This window comes from Octopus sinensis, linkage group LG1 (assembly GCF_006345805.1).
Source record: "Octopus sinensis linkage group LG1, ASM634580v1, whole genome shotgun sequence".
In the NCBI taxonomy this organism is placed as follows: Eukaryota; Metazoa; Mollusca; class Cephalopoda; order Octopoda; family Octopodidae; genus Octopus; species Octopus sinensis.
In genome coordinates, this window is record NC_042997.1 from 73147556 (window position 1) to 73156657 (window position 9102).

At 36.9% G+C, this 9102-nt stretch overlaps 1 protein-coding gene across 2 annotated transcripts in view; it reads right to left on the reverse strand.

Moving 5' to 3' along the window:
• The window catches only part of LOC115213164, a 51746-nt gene extending 43786 nt beyond the window's left edge, over positions 1-7960 (reverse strand). Inside the window, exon 1 of one of the 2 annotated variants that reach the window (XM_029782133.2) lies at positions 7435-7960. The gene's annotated coding sequence lies outside the window, so the exon portion shown is untranslated. Of the gene's footprint in view, positions 1-5455; positions 5559-7434 lie in introns of those variants that run through there. The other variant, XM_036501932.1, reaches the window with a different exon arrangement.
• Positions 7961-9102: the final 1142 nt, after the last annotated feature.

A 9102-nucleotide genomic window follows, 5' to 3' on the forward strand; every position in this document is an offset into this window, starting at 1 on the left:
GGTAACGAGCGTGAAGCTGGAGTCGGCTTCATGCTCGAACAAAAGGCTTGACACGGCGTCATCACATTTCAACCAGCGTCGATCGCCTGGAGGTTGTCACCATCAGTGGAACGATCAATTCGCACGTCAACTCTGTCTATGTGCTGAATGAGGCCAGCTCAAACTCCGCTAAGGATGACTTTTACAATCTGCTGCAACATGCGCTGGAATCGATCACACAAACAGAAATTACCATCATCGCAAGCGACTTCAATGAACTCGTTGGCTCGGACAGATATGGTTGGGAGACTACCATGGTAAGTTTGGACTCCGTATATATGTATAAATATATCCCTATATTCACTTACTTGTTTCAGTCAGCAGACTGCAATCATTCTAGGGCACGACCATAAAGAATTTTAATGGAATGAATCGACCCCAGCACTTATTTATTTATTTATTTTTTTAAAAACCTGGTAATTATTCTATCGGTTCGTTTTTGCCGAACCGCCGAATTGCAGGGACATAAACACACCAAAACTGGTTGTCAAGCGGTGGTGAGAGCCAAACACAAATACACACACACGCACACTCACACACACACACACACACACAACACACACACACACAGACACACATACATACATGATTACATACATACATACATGCATACATACATACATACATACATACATGCTTACATACATACATATACATATACATAATACATACATACATACATACATACATAGATACATACATACATACATATATATATATATATATATATATATATATATAGTAGTAACAGAAAAGAGGAATTTCGATTATCCCCACGTGGTGAGTTGTAATGTATATAAGAAATTAAAAAAGGAAAATACGCACACTTACATAGTTTTAATATAATTTTTAATATATCGACCGGTTTCGCTATCGCTATTCATGATATTATATTTTACTTATTTGAATATATATTTTTTTTCTTAGAAGAAATTTGGTCCATGTTGTGTGTGATGAAATTCACGAGTGAATGACTTCACAAGTAGATAAATAAAGGGAGGTAATTGGTTGTTATTGTTGTGGGTAAGAGAGATAACTGTTCAGCTTTCGGTAATGGGTGGGGATTATATGTGTGTACAGAACAGAGACAGGTTTCAAAAACCTTGTTTAGTAGGGGATTTATGTACAGTGATGTAATCGTGAATTGAAATATGTAAAAATATAAAAGTTGGCTATGTGTGCATATTAAGACGTGTTTTGTATTTTTCAATGAAAAATGTTTCTTTATTTAAACGTTCTAGTTGAGAGATTGCGCCTTTGCACTGGTAGAAAGGTAAGACTGTGAAATTTGGTTGAATGTTACCTGCGCATTTTTCTATATGTTCACTGAGAGGAATTCGTCTGTATTGCGGGAAACGGATTTGCTCCTTATGTAGAGTGGTTCTCGTTCTCAAGGTTCTCCTGTTTTTTGTATTTGATGAGTTTGTGTGTTTTCAGGATGTCGTTCATTTTTGGATCTCTAGTTAGTAAAGGGAGAGTTTGCACAATAGTCTCGAATACCTCACTGTTTCTGGGGTTGTGTGTTGATATAAATAGTAATGTTTTGGTTTGAGGTGTGGTGCTATGTTTTTTTGTTCTGAGTGTTTTTTGTGTCTAATTTTTTGGCACGTTAAATTCCCTCGCCGATAAGAGAGGGTAGATATTGTCTTTCAATAAGTGTTGTTTTGAGGTCTTGAAGACGAAGGTCCCGAGTTGTTCTATCAGACACTATTGTACAGATCCTTTTGGCTAAGTTGAAAGGGATGTTTATTTTTATTTGTTTCGGGTGGCATGAGTTAAAAAGAAGATATTGTTTTGAATCTGTTGGTTTATAATAAATGTCAGTTATGATTTCATTGTTAACTTTTTTTTATCATCATGTCTAAAAATGAAAGTTGTTCTTTATTATATTCCATTGTGAATTGAATGTTACTATTTATGTCATTTAGTGTTATTTGAAATCCAAAAGTTTGTCGATGTTCTCCTTTCAGATGATAAAGCAGTCATCCAGGTATCGCTTCCAATTTCCTCTTATGGGTAACCATATTTCTGAAGTGATACTTCATATAAGGTGAATTCAAAATAACCCATCTAATGATTCGCAAGAACATAAGCTGCTTTCGTCCCCATCACAATTCCGCATTTCTGACGATAGTATGTGTCATCAAATAGGAAATAATTGTTCTGAAGTATAAATTTTAAGGATTCAATAATAAAGATCTGGTTTATGCGTTCCGGGAGGCCTTCGGGGTACTTTTCCAACCAGAATTTAATTGCTTTTATTCCATAGTCATGGAGGATGTTGGTGTAAAGATTGATAACGTCGAGGGTGACCAATATTGGCCCTTCATTAATCGTTTTTGGTAGGTGTTCTAGTATGTCTAAATCATCCCTAATGAAGCTTTTGATGTGTTTCAGCAAGGTTTTCAGTAGGATGTCTAGAAAATTGCTTAGTCAGTGGGTTTCACAGGCCGGCCCAGCTACAATGGGTCTTAAAGTCAAGTCTTCTGGCGTTTTTATATTTATATATTTGCCTGGTGGTTGTTAGCAGGCTTAATTGATTATCTTGCTCTTGTGTATTTTAGGGACGCCATAAAAAGACTGGGTATACATTTGAAGTTCGTGATATAGTCTGTTTCCTTTTCTGTCAGGCCTTTTCCATGTAGAATTAAGGATGCAATATTTTTCATTGTTTTTTGTTGTTTATAGTTTATAACTTTTTCGTAGAAGGCCTCGTTTTCTAGCATGGAAAGTACTAGTTTTTTATAGTGTTCTGTGTCCATCAGAACTACAGCACTTCCTTTGTCAGCTTCTTTAATTGTCAGGTCTTTGTCGTTTTGTAGTTCAGTCAGATTTTTCCATTCTAGATTGTTGAGGTTAGGATTAATTTTTCGTTTAATGGATGTGTAGGGGACATTTTGAATATGGTTGCAGTAGTCATCCAGTGTTTTATTCCTACCCTTATGTGGAAGGTAATTACTTCTGTTTTTAACTAGTGATTCATCTTATATATAATTCATAAAATTTCTTATATATATAATATATATATATATATATATATATATATATATATATATATATATATATATATATATATATATATATATATATATATATATACATATATATATATCCGACTGGCTTCTTTCTTATATATATTCATCTTATATATTCTTCATATAATTTCTTATATATATATATATCCGACTGGATTCTTTTAGTTTTCGTCTACCAAATTCCTCTCGCAAGACTTTAGCCGGTCTGCCGTTTGCATAGTATAATACACATGCTTTTGATGCCACGCAGTGGGACTGAACCCGGAATCGCGAGGTTAGGAAGCAAACTTCCTACTAGTCAATCTACGCCTGCGCCTAAAAATATAGAACGCTCCACGAATTTGATGGACGTCCATGTATATATATATATATATATCAAACCGGACTGTGTTTTGTGCTCTTGAGCAAGACACTATTTCACGTTGCTCTAGTTCACTCAGGTGTGCAAATGAGTTGCGGCGTCACTGGTGCCAAGTTGTATCAGCCTTAGCTTTTCCCCTGGGTAACAAGGGCGGCGTGGAAAGGGAAGGCTCGTATGCATGAGTGACTGCTGGTCTTCCATAAACAACCTTGCCCGGGCTTGTGCCTTGGAGGGTAACTTTCTAGGTGCAATCCCATAGTCATTCATGACCGAAGAGGGTCTTTAGCCTTTATATATAGGTATGTATGTATGTATGAGGAATAATAACACGTTACAAACGATTTGGTATAAATAAAAATGAACACACCAACACTGGTTGTCTATCGGTGGCGAGGAACAAACACAGATACGGATACGTACAAACACAAATACACACACATGCACACGCATGCTCGCGTACATACGCACACACACACATACATATGACTCAACTGTTATACACTGACCTTACACTCATCTTTTACCTGCTATATGTTTTATATTATAATTCACCATTTTTTACAATGGTTAATATTTAGTCTAATATTGATTATATTGACATTTGTTATAGCATTATATTTCATGCATTTTTCTATAGGTGTTCATCGAGGTGACCATCATGGTCTGCTCCTTTTTGCGATGGCTGTCGATAATGTTGCTCGATCAGTCTGTTCACCCTTCAATGCATGGTACCTGGATGATGTGACTCAGGGTGACTCGGCTGAATCGTTTGCTGAGAACCTTCAACAGGTTGCATTCTTAGGTCTCCAGTCCTCCCGAAAACCATAACAGAGTTCCTGCAGACCAAGTTGGCGGACTTGTCCAAGATTACCGAGGGACTGCGCCTCAATTATGCGCACCCGGCGTTCTTCTTGAGGAATTGCTTTGCACCATCTAGGTTCCTTTTCTCAGAGACCGCCCCAGTGATGTCAGTAACACCATTCGGCGTTGTGCTGAACTGATCTGCAATGTCAGTTTTGACAGCACCGGCTGTCTAAGTGTCCCTTCTGTGTACTTTTAAGTATGTGATATGTTATTAAAAATTCTTATTTGGGAGTATCTGAACACTTTCCTGGAAGAATGCACGCAACTCGGGGATAACTCATATCTATGGTTCAAGCATAAATTACATTTCGAGTTCTCACTGGTACATGATGAAGCCCTACAATTTACTACTGAATTTGGTGTTTTTATCCTTTAATGACCAGATGAATACCCTCAAGATTTTAATACACATTTTATCCCTATCCCTGAACGAAGTAAGGTGATTACGCATTCACTGCGTATTTATATTCTCTCATATAAATAATTGTTAACAATTACGCATTATCATTGTAATTACACAATGAGAATAATAATTTTGACTGAAGTGGGTTAGACGATACCATCGACACGTATATTCGATTGGTTCTCTGTTGTTATTCAACCCAATAGTATAAAAAGTAAAGCTGAACTAAAAAAAAAAAGGAACCGAGATAAATACCACAAAGCATTTTTACACACTCTAAATATAAAACCTGTCTAAATGTAATACTGATTTCTTATAGATTCAAATGTTGATACAAGGCCAGCCATTATCTAGGAAGGAGGTTAGTTGTTTACATCGACCCCAGTAGTTAAATGGTACTTACTTTTATCCGCCCTAAAAGAATGAGAGGCAAAGTTGACCGCGGTGGGATTAGAACTCCGAATGTATACAACCGGAAGAAATGGCGCTAAGTATTTTGCCCGGCGTACTGACGATTCTGTCAGTTCACCGTCTTGTGAGCTCTGAATAATAATTCTTTCTGTTATAGGCACAAGACCTTAGTACTCAACAAATACGTATTTGAAGGAGCCCGAAAGGATGAAAGCAAAGCTAACCTCGGCGGCATTTGAACTCAGAATGCAAAGATAGGAGAATACCGCTGAGTATTTTGTCCGGTGCGGTAACGATTCGTCATGTGAGCTCTGAATAATAATAAAATATAGTTGTAATTACCTGAGAGTTATCTTACCGGGAAGAATCATATTGGGTGTCACGAGTATACGGTGGTGTGTCTGATTCGTGGACAGGCTAGCTTGTTGTGTCCTTGAGCAAGACGCTTCATATCACGTCGCTCCCATCTACTCAACTGTAAAGGAGTATCAGGTTCGAGCTGGTATAACTGTCTCTCTCTCTGCAAGTGTCACATTCCCAGTGTCCCACTGGGTCAAAGTGGAGGGCCAACAGGGTGGCGAGTCTGCTCGCACCTACGGAAGCCCCTAAAACAATACTAGAAACATGGTACAATCTACGGGGTTATACTCACTTGCAAGTGACGGCTAAGCATATCATGTGTGTGTGTGTGTGTGTGTGTGTGTGTGTGTGTGCTTGCGTTTGTGTGTGTGTGTGAATGTGTGTGTGTGTGTGTGAATGTGTGTGTGTGCGTGTGTGCATACACATATGTATATGGGTAGGTATAATCGCCCCTCGAGTATTATTTTCTATATAAAACTCGGATGTAATACTCCTACTCTTTCAGTCATTTGACTGTGGCCATGCTGAAGCACCGCCTTAAGTCGAACAAATCGACCCCAGGGCTTGTTCCTTGTAAGCCTAGTACGTATTCTATCAGTCTCTTTTGCCGAACCGCTAAGTTACGGGGACGGAAACACACCAGCATCGGTTGTCAAGCGATATTGGGGGGACCAACACAGACACACAAACACACAAACACACACACACACATACACACACACATACATACACACACACATGCACACACATATATATATATACACACACACACATACATATATACATATATACGACAGGCTTCTTTCAGTTTCCGTCTACCAAATCCACTCACAAGGCTTTGGTCGGACCGAGGCTATAGTGGAAGACATTTTCCCAAGATGCCACGCAGTGGGACTCAACCCGGAATCACGTGGTTGGTTAAGCACACTACTTATCACACAGCCACTCCTGCGCCTATAATGTTTAATAAATGAAAATTGATTTTGAAAAACACATACTCGTACACCATCCTTTAAATTAAATATCTATATTTATGCCATTGACCTGTTTGTGTTATATTTTATTTTATACACGCAAACGGAGGTGAAGTGGCAGATTCGTTAGAGATTGGGACTTAATGCCAGGTGGTATTCGTTAAGTTTCCATGTTGAAGTCAACTTTGCCTTTCATAAAATATAGCAATAATCCAGAGGGTGTATTGGCATAATCTTATAGCGATAAATTAAAATACTTTGCACACACGCATACACACATGCATAGATGCGCGCGCACACACTCTCACACACACACAAACACACATGCATTCTTTTTCTCACTTTCTTTTTCTCCATGCATACGCAGATATATATACTCGCGCACAAACACGCATATGTATACATATATGTATGTATTTATACACGTACATACGTATATATTTATATATATATATATATATATATGATACACAAATACATAAATGCACATATATATAAATATACACACACATGTGTATACATATATATAGATACAAATAAACATGTATATATATTTACGTATGTATACATATATATTTATATGAATATATATAATATATAGTACTTAAGTGTGTTTGTGTGTGTATGTGTGTGTGTGTATATGTGCGTGTGCGTGTTTATATATATATATACATACATATATATATATATATATATATATATATATATATGTATATATATATATATGCAAGGATATTGATATAAGCCATCGTCTAGTGACACATACACGTACGCAGTTACTGAAACAATGCAATACTGTGTTGGAGAAAACAGCTTATTCCGTAATTACGTCCCTATTTACCAGAACAGAAGCTTTCTAGAAATATTGTATGCATATAGTTGATGTTAGATCGGAAAATGTCTAATTTCCAATTATTTCTTCATATTTTCGATATAGCAAATATTCCCTCTTGCACATAAATGTATAATATTAATTTACAAACTTACATATCTCAGCTTGACTGCCAAATCCCTCGTTAAGTAGTGTGAAAATCCAACCACTTGCTATTTTCTCTCTTTCTTTCTTCTATTTTCATTTTCCGCTCTCATATTTATTCTCATGTTCTTAAAATTATTTTCATACTATTTTTCTTCCCGTTGTCCGAGATTAGAGTTTTCGTTCACTTTCCATTCTCCGCTTTATTGTTTCATATATTTCCTTTTACTTTTCTCATATGTTAACTTGGCTTCCTTCCGTCGTTTCTCTTCACTTTTTACTTCTCTATTCCTTCCAACTGAACACACTTGTTAAAATTATGACTTATTTCAGCTTTGTCATTTAATCCTACATTCAATCATATTATATTTTCACATTATAAGTCTCCTCCCTTCTATATATTTCTCTCTCAACCACCCTACCTTACTCCCTGCATCCCATGACCTCTCGCGTTATACTACTTTCTCAGGCGTTTACTATATGTCCCAATGGTGTTTCTTATTTAAACAGTCATTCAGTATGTATCTTTACTTTCCTCACAATTTCATTCTATTTCAATTTCCTTCCCTACACCCCACTTCTAATCATCAATTCTTTAACTCTCTCAAATTTCCTGTGACATTCAAACATTTCTAAAATTCTGCGTATAAATTCCATAAGTGTTTAAAAAATTACTTCACTATGTTCTGCCTCTCACAAGTCCTTATGCACTTATCTTTCATGTATTTGAATGCTGCTGTTGGCATAAATTATGATAGAGTTCTCCAGGCTTGTATGCTTTTTATACATCATATATACACACTGTTAAAATGCAAGTGATTGAAAAGACTTCTGCATATGATTTGCACATCACCTCTGGAGAAACAAATTGAAAAGTTGGCTCTGGTAGTATTTCAACTCAAAACGCAAAGGGATATAACTGAATGCTTACAAGCATTTCACGAGACTTATTTATCGATTCTGCCACTACACTGCTTCAATAAAAAGGAAAAATTAATCTGGAAATTGGCTTTCAAATTTGTATCGAGGCCGTATGTATGCATCAATCTATCTATCTATCTATCTATCTATCTATCTATCTATCTATCTATATATCTATCTATCTATCTATCTATCTATCTATCTATCTATCTATCTATCTATCTATCTATCTATCTATCTATCTATCTATCTATCTATCTATCTATCTGAACGCAGGGTGGACTTCAGTGCCTACCTGCACAGCCTGCCACGACTCTCGGCAAGAGAGGCAGAGTGCTGCGAAGGTGCCATCACGGCGGTGGATGTGCGGGACGCAATGGCAGAATGCTCGAGAGACAAATCGCCGGGTTTAGATGGTCTGCCCTACGAGTTTTACAATTGTATGCCAGACTTGTTTGGAGACGTCTTGGCAGCGGTATACTGCAACTGATTAAGGTTTTGGTCAGTAGTCCTACATCAGAAAGAATGAACGAGAGAAAAGGAGATAAATCGAACAAGAAAAAAATACTTCGATAGCAATCCACCGCCATTTTGAAATGACCAGAAAAAGACATAAAAGAAAAAAAGAAAATACTTCTGTGCGAAGAGGAACTGAAAGAGGGATAAAATGAGAGCGTTTTCTTTTTTCCAGTATGTATATGTACCTATGTATTGTGAAAGTGTTCGGGCGAGCGTTGTAAGTGTTGATATAAGTGCAT